At 44.6% G+C, this 13027-nt stretch overlaps 1 pseudogene; it reads left to right on the forward strand.

The window, feature by feature from the left end:
• The first annotated feature begins 2254 nt into the window (after window positions 1–2254).
• Window positions 2255–3096, forward strand: LOC147462720 (uncharacterized; annotated as a pseudogene).
• Window positions 3097–13027: the final 9931 nt, after the last annotated feature.

Genomic DNA, 13027 nt, shown 5'->3' on the forward strand with positions numbered 1-13027 from the left:
TTATTTGCTGTAGCTGTTACTATCCTTCGTTGACTTCCTTGGTTGAAATTTTCACTCGCATTCCTCTGAAGTTGTTGTAGTTATGATAGTCCCTTGCACGGGGGTTTCCTTCATCCGCAAGAGGTTTAGCTCTGAGAAGGGCATCTTGAATTGATGTGGGCCTCATAGCTTCTAAGCATGTACTTAAAGGTTTGTTAAGGCCCTGGCGGAAGCGAGCAATCTGTTGTTCCGTTGTCATGATCGATGGTGCATAGCGCTACTACACCAAGAAAATGTCGACCCGGGGAAAAACAATAGCAGGCGTGTGGAAATCAGCAGGTTGATGGTGGTACTCTTGAGCAACTACTTGATGCACGGTACAACAAGCATGGTCGGGATATGTATGCCAAATTTAGCATTTTGCAGGTCAAGTTGGGGATTTTGAGCTCTACTGGCCGATGAGCTTAAAGGTTATCAACACATGGATATGGCATGTTATGTATGCAATATGAATGCTCCATTTTGCTGAACTAAAGGCTTTTTTATACCTGAAGGCACTTGTCCAATGGGAAATTATGGGAGCACAAGGTGGTTGACGGTCGTATCGGTCGTCACAGCTCCTGCAGGCGAAGATCTTGTCACCCGGGAACCATTTTTGTGGAGCGGGCCTTGAAACTTTGTTTTGATGTTGCTAAGGCAAGCTAGTTGAATTTTCTTGGCATTGGTGATCAAAGATATGCATGCCCGACAGTGGAAAATCGGAAGCATGCAGTGCGTGTGATGCGGGGCCAAGATCGAATTTTTAAAAAAATAGCAAAGCTGGAGTTGAAGACTAAAAAAGTAAAAACAATGTTTTTTGTGGCAGCGCTACGACCTGCAACAGGAAAGAAGCGCCATCTAGACGAAGGGTGGCCTCGATTGCATGGAGAAGGGGCTGGGGTGTGGCCAACTGGCTCGAGGAAGAGCACCATCTTTGCATAGGGGGGTGGCCAGTTGAGAATAGAAGGGAACGGCAGTTGTTGCAGGAGGCCGCCAGAGGTGTCGGGAGGCTGCATAAGGCAGAGGGCGAGTAGAGGGCCATTGCAGGGAAAAGAGAAGGGGTCGCCAGAGGGGCGCCACGCAGGGTGAGGCCGAGCAGAGCCGGGGTCAATTGCAGGGTCGGAAGTGAGGAGAGTCGAGAGCAAGGGAGTATGCCGGGTTGGGGTTACATGAGGTAAAAAGAGAGGAGCCGCCAGAGGGCTGAAGAGGAGGACGACGTCACAGGTGACGAGGGGCTGGCCGATTAAGTGAGTACAGGTGGTTGGAGGCCTTGTTGGCCATGCAGTTGCTTGGTGAGGCCGGGAGAAGGGAGGGCTGGCTTGAGGCGAGCATGGCCGAGAGCGACCTCATAAGGGGCTGCCAGCACCACAGAGCAAGGCAGAGTGGAGCCCGCACAGGGGGAATTCGGACCTGCCAGGACTTGAGAAGGTGAGCATGCAGGGAAGGACACTAAGGCTAGGTGTCGAGTACAGAAGTGAGATTGGGGTGGCTTGTAGCAGAAAGTAGGCATTCGAGATTTCCAAAAAAGGAGGGTCGAGGGCTGCCAGGAGGGAGGGCTGTGCTTAAGGGAAACAAGTAGTTATTGGGAGTTTCAGAGGGTGCTACCAGGTGAAGCTACACAACAGGGCCGAATGAGAAGAAGCAAGATGATGCCAAGGTCAATCAATGGCAACAAGTGACGGAGATTGTCAAAGCAGCAAAAACAAGTGCTCGAGCAAGAGGCCTGACATATGCTACAGAACGGCATTTTAATTTATAAAAATCTATCACTGTACATCCTATCCTTGAAGGGTTTTTTGTCACGTTAATTGCTAGATCTACCCCCACTTTTATGTGAAGTTCCTCTTTGCTCTTGTGTCGAGTTGCATGTCGACATGTCTATGTGTATGTGTATTATGGTGCAAGCCATTTGAATGTGAACTTGTAAGAAAAAACTCATGTTTGTCATCGATGTTGGAGCATTCGAGAGTATTAACAGGTTTAAGGTTGCTTCGTTGTGGGTATAATACATGCTAGAGTTTTGGGAGGGATGGCCTATGTATGGGCAAATTCTGAGGTGCATCTATGTGGATGAAGGTACCCCTAGGGATGGGGATTGGAGCTATGACTGCGTGCTTGGTGTCGTGCTTGGCCTAGTCATGGCTGGTCGGGTACGGGCTTGGACATTTCTTGTTTGTAGATCGGGAGTCTAGGTATGTGTTTGCTAGGGGATAGTTGTGCTGTGAAGTCACTGGGCTATAGAGAGGCATTCACCAAGTGTGCTGGTGGTTTTCCCATTTCCCCCTTTCCATCTTGTGGTGCCCCCACTGAGGATCAACTGATTGCTTCCTAACAAGGTGTTCGTGAGTCAAGATGAAGCAGGAATTTGGTCCAGTGTTCAAAGGAGTTGAAGATGCAGACGATTGGATTGCCGATTTTGAGTTGTTTATGCTGAGAGTATTGCAAATGCCAGGTGATGAAGCAAATCTCTGGACTCTACCTTTGGTGCTGCGAGGTAAAGAAAAAGTTTGGTTCGATGGCTTAGAAGATGTGCACAAGCAGAATTGGATCGGATTTTGAGAGCACTTTCTACAAAGGTATCGAAAAGTTGTGTCGGCTTCAGAGGCAGATGCAAAGATCAAAGGCTTGCAGCAGGACGTAAGTGCAAATTTCGATTCTTTTGTTGATAAATTTGAAGCTTATTGGGGGGATTTTGCGGATGCTACCCAAGCAACCCATATGGGATACTTTAAGTTGGAAAGGTTTCTTTCTTGCTTGCATCCCTATGTTTGTGAGAGAGTGGACTATGAAGATCCAAGGACCTTTGATGAAGCCGTCAGAGTCGCCAGAGCAAAGAGTCGAAAGATGAAGAAGAAGATGGAGGCAAGGTTGCTATAGTCGGCAATCACGGTAGCAAGTGGATCTAAGCCCAAACAAATTAAAGAGCATCAAGAGGTAAAAGCCCTTTCTTTTCTTGATATGCATTTTATCAAAGCACGTGAAGTTGATGCCAGGCTAGAGGAGGTAGAAGAAGTGCCAACCAGGTCTCAAAAGATACAGCGAGGCATATTCAGAGTGCCACCCAGTTTGCTTCCTTAAAGAAGAAGTGTTGGTTCTAGAGCTAGCAAAAACGAGGCTGACAACAAAGGTGCAAGAACCGGCAAGATCAGAAGAGGAGTCCGATAGTTCTCATAGCTCCAGCAGCAGTTTGGACACAGATGCTACATGGGAGATAGAATCCATGGCTTCTAGGTATGAGGCCTATGATGTTTTTCATGTAGATGAAGTGGCGCAAGATGTATACGAGTTGCCTGCCAGTCATTTGAAGGTAAAAGAAGAGCATGGTGCAACTGCGGAGATGCTCTGTGTGCCAGTCGAGTAGCCCTATCGAATGTCTTGTGATGGTGGGTCCCTATTGGAGGAAGAGGTATGGTTTGATTGTGCATCAGACCTAGTTGAAGAGCAGGTTTTTGAGGATGACATGCAAGAGCTAGGAACAAAAGTTGTGGTAGATCAAGTTAATTTATCTATGCAGGGGGTGGGGCAACCTTGCCTTGATGGGCATGTCGAGGTGCACTTTGAAGTTTTGAAGTTTTGAAGTTTGTGTGTGGCCGTGGAGAGCTAGCTTCGGCAGATGACTCTATGGAAGCTGATGCAGGTGCAACCTATAAGGGTGAGGCTCCATGTAGAGAGGAAGGTGTCACCAACCTTGCAAGCGATGAGGTATTTGAAGAACCGGTTGAAGCTATAGCAGGTCATACTCTTGAGTATGAAAAGATGGTTTTGGAGCCATGTTTAAAAGATTTGGATGCAGGTAAGCAAAAGGAACAGGTTTACTTGGCTATGCAGCAGGTGGAGGCAAATTGCACGGTTTTGCTATTTTATGTGATGCTATGGATATAACATGTGTTATTGGAGGTTGCTTTATAGGTATTTTTGTGTCGAAGGCGAGGCTTTTTTGAAGTGGCCTATACTATGGAGGGATAGCTGCTTATGATTCAGGTTTCTCAAGTGATGGCAAGTATGCTTATAGCGGACACGAAGACTTATGGATGCACGGTGACAAAGCTCCATGCTATGAAGAGCTGAAAGGGTCATGTTGTGTCTATTGGCCTACAAGTGCAAAAAGGGGCTTCTTCAATGTGCATGCTTTACAGGTGGATGGCCACGGCCATTGTTTTGTTTTTGATCCAGGTGGAGCCTACACTATGATTGGGGAAGCTGTCACTACAAGAGGTTGTGTGCTCTTGTGACGCTGTTAGCGACGGAAATACGCTGGGTTTTTATAACCTCGACGTCGCTAAAACCGTCGCTAATAGCGTCGCTACGAGAGCGTCGCTATATGCGTCGCTCTAGGCGTCGCTATATAGAGACGCTCATAGTGACGGTTACACAGAAGTCTATAGCGACGCTCCAGAGCCATAAATAGCGACGGTTATAGCGACACCCGAGAGAATTTTTTTTTGGTGACAGGGCATTGAATGCCCTGCCACCCATCAACCATATTGTACTTGATTCACTTTTTAAAAAAAGTGCAAGGGTAAATAATAGACCCAAAATAGTCACCCACAAGACGCATTGTTTGCAAAATTGACAAGCGTAAAATTGACAATTGTACACATCATAGGCAAAATGAATTGATTGGCAAATGTAATAATGACAATTGTACAACATCATAGGCATAAAGAATTGATTGGCAAAATGAACTGCGGTGACAAATGTAATAATATACATGGTTCAAAAAGACGTATAAAATCCGTCTCATGATACATAAGCTATGAGAAACCCTAAACTAATGCTATCTAGCTACGGCTAAACTGACGTCGTCTAGTCAGACGTCTCATCGCGTCCAAGCGGCGTATTTGTCGGATTCTGCAAAAAAAGACAATAAGACAACTTTCAGTAAGTATAAACATATAACGACATTTATAAAACAATACAAAAAATAGAAAAGAGTAAACCCTAATACTAACCATGCCGTCGCGAGAACTGAGAATGTCCATCAGGGCGTTTAAGCCCTTCTTGCCTGCGTACTCGCGCTCGTACGGTGTGGGATCACGTCCTGTCATCGACCACTGTCAAAACATACAAAGATTTCATTATGTTAGAATTAAAAAACTCATAAACCCTAAACTATCGAACATAAAGAGCAATGCGAAAACACTTACAAAATCGGCCTCAAATGATGCCCATCCACTGCTCCCCAAGTGGTGCGAGCTCCCTGCCTCTACTCGCGCTCTGGCTGCATCCTTTTGTTGCTTCCACTTGTCGGGATTCCCGCGCGCTGCTTTCTTCGCATTCTTCCAATCTTCTTTGACCAGCCAATCTGGCCTGTTCCACCCATGCTTGATTGCTTTTTGCACTTCGGAACGCTTGTGTTTGCAGTATTTGCGCATTCGAATCTTCATCAGGTCTTCATTGAAGCGCTGATCCCGTGTTGGAACGAGAAACTCATCATGAAGTATGCTGATGACTCTGGCTTTTAAATCACTTGGTACTTCACTCCATTTGTTTAGTATGTATTGTCTAAACAGCTGAGAGCAAAGACCACGCATGCGCGAGATCACCTTCTTGCTGTCATCATCCATGATGATGCCGCCGCTGAAGTCGACGGAGTAAGGCAAGCCCTTTGGCCGGTGACGCGTGAACCTGGGTGTCCTGGTAGGGGTCTCTAGCGGCGTGTCGATGGGGGTACGCACGTCAGGTGTCTCCACCGGCGTCTGGGCCCCGAAGCGAGGAGTGTCGAGTGGGGTGGCTCCTGGCGGAGTAGGTAGAGGTGTGTAGCTGCTAGGAACAGTCAGCCGCGCAAAACCTGGCGTAGATGGCGATGCTGTGGCTGGTGTGGGGGCGGGCAAAGAAGGGGAGGGTAAAGAGCCTCGTCGAACACGAGGCGGTGTGGAAGCATCGGCGGCGGAATCCCCACAACAACCGCCACCGCCACCACTAGAGCGCCGGTGTCTAGACGAGTGTGAAGATCGTCTCGTCGACACCGAAGCTTCGGAGCGTGCCGAATGCTCCGAAAGAGAGGGAGATGCGTATGGAATAGGAACGCGCGATGATGCGCCAGAGCGATGACGCTCCACGTACCACTGTCTCTGCTGCGGTGACAAAGAAGAAAGAAACTCCTCATCATCCATACTTGCATTAAACACACGAATATTTAAACTTAATATTGAATGAATAGAGTAGACAATGACGCAAAGACCATTAAATACAATGACGTAATGACGCATATAAATACAATGACGCAATGAATTGAGTGATAGAAGAGGCAAGTCGAAAACTCAGAATTTTCAATCAAAAGATGTGAGCGCGAGTAGAAAAGAGCGTTATACACCATGGAAGGTACTTAGAGAGCCAGAGCTTTTACAACACGGAGCAAAATTGTTGAAATACAATATTTGTGGCTTTAAGAGATCTCTCTCTCATCCTCGCATAACTCAGCATAACTTCCTATATCTATATAGAGCTCTTCGTTTAAAAACATATCCTCTGTTTCATTTTGTAGCTCCTCTGCATGCACCCCATATAGAGTAGTAGCATCTTGATGCTCGTCTGGCACCACCGCAGCGGCTTCTGATTGAGCATCTTCTCTGATCTCCTCCATTGATGCCGTTGTGATTGGCACATGGTAGCCTTCATACGTCCTTGCACTATGAGGGGCTACCTCTATGACGTACCACCAGTTTGATGTAGACTTTGTAGGATGAAATATTACCTGCCAGAGACACATAACTTACATGAGAGCTTTCAAGCACATAACTTGTAAAAGGGGGATGTTAACTATTTACATACTTACTTGTTCACAATGCTCGGGTAGTACGAAAGTGTGTCTTAGGTCAGTCCATTTCTTAGTAGAATCCACCTCAAGAAAACCAGACTCTCCTCTACGCACAGTAGCGTTGCGACCCTCCATGATTATCTTGAACCATTGCACGTCGAAGAAGTTGACAAAAAATCCTCTGTAATCGATCCTCAAAATCTCTTGTAGCGTGCCGAAGTAAGTGAGTTCCGCCACCACAGGATCTGCATCAGAGGAACGTCGTCGACTAGACTGTTCAAATTTTGCCATGATTCCACAATCTTGAGTAAAAGGCTTTTTGTCGATCCGTTCCACCCTAAAATGTCGACCTTTACACCATGCTGCTGTGTGTGACTTATACTACAACGAACAAAGATTATGAGTGGCCGTTCAAACGTTTAGAAATAAAGTCACTAGCTAGTCGTACATTGCAAACTTACCTTGGTTGCGCAACCCCGAGAGTACTCCCACTCTTCCTCAGTCACTTCGTCACTGCATTGTTGTGCGCTTTTCAATTGGTTGTGCAACCATCTTAAGCTCATGAATGTTGGTAGGCTCTCCAGACCCGTCGGATAGTGCATCGATGGTCGTCATCCCCGTCTCCACTCGATTCATGCCCTTTGTCGCTCTTGCTTTGCATCCTCATATTGTGAAATCCACTTTTGCATCACTGGATTGTGAAGCATACAAAATCGGTTGATTTTAGCCTCTAGATCTTCCGTCATCTTCTTCTCAACACCGAGATTGCACATGACAATCCCAGATATGCGCTCATCATCTATAGTTCGCCATAACGTGTCCCGGGCTTTATCAAATCCGTCTAGCCACTCTCCAATGTACACTAGGGACTCTGATACCAACCAACCTTCTGCCATGCTACCCTCCGGATGTGCCTTTTGACGCACATATCCCTTAAGCGTTTTCATGAAACGTTCTAAGAAGAACATCCATCTGGAATGAACTGTGCCAGCTATTTCCACCTCATCAACTATGTGAACAAGAAGATGCACCTGAATGGTTAGCATGGTAGTAGGAAAATGTTTCTCAAACATGCACACAAGCTCCGCAGCATTTAGTTTGGCGAATGGTATGGAGTCTACGTTGATCTCCTTTTGTGAGATCCATTGCACCAGCTTTGCAAGTTTGTAGATTGTGTTACGGATGTCGAGAGACAAACATCCCTCAATGGCAACCGGTAAAATAAACTGTAAAGTATGTGCAGCAATGATATTAAAGTCCACATTTTATGCAATGATATTAAAGTCCACTCTGAACGTACCTAACACATTTTATGCCAATCGTGTGACTTCAAACCGGTAAGCTTTCCTTCTTTAGTAAAACACGTTCGGAGCGAGTGCATTACGCCAGTGGGGGTCCGCAAAGATCAAATGGTCTCTTTTACTTTGCGTTCTTGGGCTCCTGTGAAAATCCATGGTGCTTTAGGGAGTTTTATCGATCCATCAGACGCTGTTTGCGGCCAATATTTCTCCATACGATCCACATTTCTAAGGTCAACTCTGGCTCCCAAAGTATCTTTCTTGCCGGTCAGATGGTCCCATAGTAGATTACCCACATTCTTGAATATATGCATTGGATAGAGCAAGTGATTGATCATGAGTCGGGGCCAGTATGGTAACTCGTACCATAGAGATAGTCTCTTCATCCCTGGAGGCAATCCGTCATCGCACATCTCCTTCTGCTCTAACCATGCTTGTGCAGACATCCTTGGTGGCTCTCTTCCCAAAAATCCGTCGCGTAACACATGATTCTCTGGAAGATACGCTTGATGACCTTCGTAGATTTGCTTCTTCAGTGAGGGCGCCCTACGTGCATTCAGTCTAGGTCCACATGCGACACATGCTCTGTATCATCTTGTTTGAAGCCCTGCATGTATACACATGATAATAGATCAACTATGGGAAAAAACAAGATTTACAGTGTCTGAGTGAGGAGTGTCAATAGATCACCTGAGCATTCTGTTAGCCCGGGATAGTCATGCATGGTCCACATTAGAATGCCTCTGATCAAAGCATTCCGTCGTCCTGTGTGTCGGCTCATATCCACCACCTCTATGCCAATCCACAATTGTTGTAGCTCTTCCAATAGTGGACGAAGATACACATCCATATTCTCCACTTTATATCTCCCTGGCACAATCAAGCTTAGCCATAGGTGCCCCTTCGTCGTAGTCAACCACGGGGGAATGTTGTAGTTGACGATGACAACGGGCCATACACTGTAAGCTGTTGATCTTTGACCAAATGGATTTATGCCATCCATAGCCAGGCCTAAGCGCAAATTTCGAGCTTCCCTGGCAAAATCCGACCATGTTCCATCTATATTTTTTCAGGCTGCGCAATCTGCAGGAATTCGTAGCACACCATCCGAAGATTTATTCTCCTCATGCCATGATGCTAGGGCGGCCATGGACTTACATTCGAAGAAATGCTTGATGCGAGGAAGCAGAGTAAAATGTCGCAAAACCTTTTGTGAAATTTTTGTCCCGTGGAGATCTACTCGATATCTTTCGGAATCACATTTCGGACACTTCTCCATGTCTATGTATTCCCCTCTGAAAAGAATGCAGTCATTAGGACAAGCGTGGATAGAATTGCAATCCATCCCCAAGTTTCGCAAAATCTTTCTTGCTTCATCTCGGGAATCTGGCATCACATTGTCAGCTGGTAGTATGTGCTCTTTAAGCAATCTACACAACATAAAAATACGATATAGTCGTGTAAAAATCTATCAGATCATTATACATTTAGAGTTTTATTAAAGTAAACTAATTGTAATAGATCACCTGAAAAGCGTTGTGACTCTAGTGTCACTCCATCCAAACTTTGCCTGCATGTTGAGAAGAACCAGGAGTGCTTTCAATCTAGACATACGTGCTCCATTATACAATGGCGTATCGGCTTCACTTTTCATATCATCATAGATAAGCCTTTCTGAATCCATGATCGTCTCGATCATTTCATCAATCTCGGGCTCAAACATTGCCTCGTTGGGAATGTGCTCTGCATGATCATCCCCCGAGCTGTCAAAGGCTACATCTTGTGGCCTCACATATGTTGCTTGACCAAAGCGCCTGCGAACACGTCTATTGGGTTGCAAGATTGCTGCTTGTTGGCCAGCGTCAGAGTCCGACGAGTTATAATTGGCAACAACTCGATCTATAATAGATGGATCGAACTCGCCAAATTCGCGAACGTGCTGCAAAGAAACACGTCTTGTCCGTCGCACAACATGCTTGCATTGATTACAAGGACATAAGACCCTCGTTGAGAGATAGGTGTTTCGGTTGGACGGTCCCACATCCTCGTCACTACTCATAATGAGGATAAAAATCTTATAACCTGGACAACAAATTTAATATTCTATTGGCATTCTTCGTCTTATCTCTCTCTCTTTCTCTCTCTCTCTCTCTCTATCTCACATTCTCTAGTCATGTCCAATCCCCGCACACCTCGGTCTAGAGGTGCACGGAGATCAGAACCACCGGGTTATAATCTCGTCTTTATTGGTCAATACCTATATTTGTGGTACAAGAAATCTACAGACCCACGTCTACATGATACTGCATGTAGTGGACAAAACTCCTTTGCCTCTTCTCTAGCTGTAGCACTTCACAGCATCTTAACATCTTTTTACAGTAGATCTTTTCACTGTTCGTCTAACTCTAAACCCTAAACCGTAAGTAATTCTTGCGTGGACTCAATCTAACGTAAATAAGTGTAAATCTAAATAAACGTAAATCTAACTAAAAATAAACCTAAATCTAATTTAACATAAGTCTACATCTAACCTAATCTTTAACGTCTTTTGGGATAGTTTCCTACGACGTTAAAACTCTCTTCTTCTTGTGTGTGTGTGTGTGTGTGTGTGTGTGTGGGGGGGGTAAACCTAAATAAACCTAAGTCTAATCTAATATAGCATAAATCTAAATCTAACGTAAATTATGTTATATTAAAAATAAATAACTAAACTAACAGGGATTATAAGAACCACACTACAAGAGGTTATTCATATTAGTGATACTCACACAGCGACGCTCAAAAAAAAAAATCCCAGCATCGCTATGAGCGTCGCTATGAGCATCGCTATGAGCGTCGTAAATTTACTTGTAAATTTGCGACGCTCATAGCGACGCCCGCTGGGCTAAAAAAATAATAGAGAGCGCCCAAAAAACTCAGATCTCAGATCTGAGTTTTTCGGCGCCCTCAAGCAAGGAGCAGGTAACGCTGTCCCTCTCTCTCTCTCTCTCTCTCTTTCTTCTCCACACACACACACACACACACACACACGAGGAGAGGAAGGAGAGCCAGGTATGCTCCTTCCCTCTCCTCACTCTCATTTTCCCTTCTCCTCTTTCTCTCTCCCTCTCTCTCTCTCTCTCACACACACACACACACACACACACACACACACACACACACACACACACACATAGTGTTTTTGAGAGAGAGAGAGAGAGAGAGAGAGAGAAAGAGTACAAACATAAACAAAAACGCACACACACATACATAAACAAAGAATGTACACACACATTGAGAGAGGAAAAGAGAGAGAGAGCATGCATAAACAAAAAACGCACACATTGAGAGAGAAAAAGAGAGAGAGAACATGCATAAACAAAAAACGCACACATTGAGAGAGAAAGAGAGAGAAACTAATTTAACGTCGTAGGAAACTAATTAAAATTAGAAGACCTAAAGATCTAGCCGACGAGGAGTTGAACTCAAGACCTATTATTCAAGAGGGAAATGGCATAACCAATCTATCATAATTGGCATGGGTGATAGAAAGGTTATACCATTTATCTCTTTTTATTGGCACACACATCCACACACGCGCACACACACAAGAAGAAGAGAGTTATAACGTCGTAGGAAACTATCCTAAAAGACGTTAAAGATTAGGTTAGATGTAGACTTACGTTAAATTAGATTTAGGTTTATTTAAGCTAAATTAGATTAGATTTAGGTTTATTTTTAGTTAGATTTACGTTTATTTACGCTAGATTTAGATTTACGTTATATTAGATTAGATTTAGGTCTCCATAGATTGCGATGCCTGCATGAAGCGGGTGAAGAAAGCCCTCAATGGAATATAGGGTATTGCTGCCTTCACTCATGGTGGGCTCCGTCGATCCAAAAGTACTGGTGAAATGTCTTCAGAAGATAGGGAAGAAGGTGGATCTTCAGGGCGGCAAGAGTCACTACATCCCCGACAATGACCATCTAGACAACCTCTAGTCATTCAACAACAACTTCAAAGTTAGTAACAAGAGCAAGAACGGTCCAAAGGGCCAATTGTTGTCGTCAGATGTGGATGGAGATGAGACAGCGTCACCGCCGGAAGTTAACTCTCACATCTGTAGTGATGAGAATGCCAACTCTTGCCGAGTTATGTGAAAAATTATGTGTTAAATCAGTTTTAAGGTTCTTATAATCCCTGTTAGTTTAGTTCTTTGTTTTTAATATAACATAATTTACGTTAGATTTAGATTTATGTTATATTAGATTAGACTTAGGTTTATTTAGGTTTACCTCCCCACACACACACACACACACACACACACACACACACACACACACACACACACACACACACACACACACACACACACACACACACACACATGAAGAAGAGAATTTAAACGTCGTAGGAAACTATCCCAAAAGACGTTAAAGATTAGGTTAGATGTAGACTTACGTTAAATTAGATTTAGGTTTATTTTTAGTTAGATTTACGCTTATTTACGTTAGATCAAGTCCACGCAAGAATTACTTACGGTTTAGGGTTTAGAGTTAGACGAACAGTGAAAAGATCTACTGTGAAAAGATGTTAAGATGCTGTGAAGTGCTACAGCTAGAGAAGAGGCAAAGGGGTTTTGTCCACTACATGCAGTATCATGTAGACGTGGGTCTGTAGATTTCTTGTACCCACAAATATAGGTATTGACCAATAAAGACGAGATTATAACCCGGTGGTTCTAATCTCCGTGCACCTCTAGACCGAGGTGTGCGGGGATTGGACATGACTAGAGAATGAGAGAGAGAGAGAGAGAGAGAGAGAGAGAGAGAGAGAGAGAGAGAGAGAGAGAGAGAGAGAGAGAGAGAGAGAGAAGACGAAGAATGCCAATAGAATATTAAATTTGTTGTCCAGGTTATAAGATTTTTATCCTCATTATGAGTAGTGACGAGGATGTGGGACCGTCCAACC

This window comes from Adiantum capillus-veneris, chromosome 2 (genome assembly GCF_014529385.1).
Source record: "Adiantum capillus-veneris isolate H3 chromosome 2, ASM1452938v2, whole genome shotgun sequence".
Taxonomy (NCBI): Eukaryota; Viridiplantae; Streptophyta; class Polypodiopsida; order Polypodiales; family Pteridaceae; genus Adiantum; species Adiantum capillus-veneris.